Source organism: Hipposideros armiger, unplaced genomic scaffold, assembly GCF_001890085.2.
Source record: "Hipposideros armiger isolate ML-2016 unplaced genomic scaffold, ASM189008v1 scaffold_1238, whole genome shotgun sequence".
NCBI lineage: Eukaryota > Metazoa > Chordata > Mammalia > Chiroptera > Hipposideridae > Hipposideros > Hipposideros armiger.
The window spans coordinates 144,305-145,376 of NW_017732588.1; positions in this window are offsets into that span (position 1 = coordinate 144,305).

The following is a 1,072-nucleotide window of genomic DNA, read 5'->3' on the forward strand; positions in this document are numbered from 1 at the left end:
ATAAACTTGTTGAAATGCATTTGAAACATACCATATCCATTCATAATGTTCTGTCTCAAACAGTATTATAATGAATTATACATAAAATGTATAATTGCTGCACACCTATAATTAGTACATAATATGGATATTTTAAAGTAAATTTGTGCTAATATGAATGAAATAGAATAACAAAACAAATAAGTGAAGAACAAGAAAATAGCAAACTCAATTTAGTTTGTCCCCAGTGCTAGAGAATAAAACATAATTGATACTGCAGGAAAGAACAGGGAGAGAAGAAATATTGCAGTCCTGAGGGAGTGAAGCATAGGATGGATTCGGGGATGGTAGAGACCATCCACCATGAATGAGTTCCACAAGCAGAGTGCTACATTTGGGGTCCTGCTCTACTAGAAGCAGCATAATAAACTTGGTTCCTGGAAGTAAAAGATGCTGAAAGGGTGTCTGAGAACAATGGAAATTAACAGAGTTAAGTGTTCAGAAAATACTGAATAAGATTGAATGTGATATTCCAAAGTACCATCTGCTCTCTATTTTATGGAATTTCTGTGGTGGAGCACAGGCTTACCCATGGTTTCTAAGCCCAGGGACAATAACAAAAAAGTACAAAGCTATTGCATTTCAGTTCAAAAGGCATAACATTATCTAATTATGAAAAATTCAGGAAACTCAAAATACGGATTTTCTTCCAAACAACTCATGTTTGCCCTTTAGAAATGATAACATCATGAACAACAAGGAAAGCTAAAGCTCTGTTCAATATTAAAGGAGTTTAGAGAGAGAAAAACAATTAAGTGCAATATATGATGCTGGATTGGGTTTTGAATAAAAAAAGAGGAAATTTTGCTATACAGAACATTATTGGTCATCAGGCAAACTTCGAATAAAAACTATGTATTTTATCAGTGTTGAAAGTATTGATTTTGATGGTGTAACTGCGGTTACGCAAGAGAAATGTTCTTGTATTTAGCGGATGAAGGCTGAAATATTTAGGTGTAAAGGGTCATGATGTCCACAATTTACTGTCAGAAGGTTCAGACAGTCTTAGAAATAGCCAGAGGGACGAAAGGTA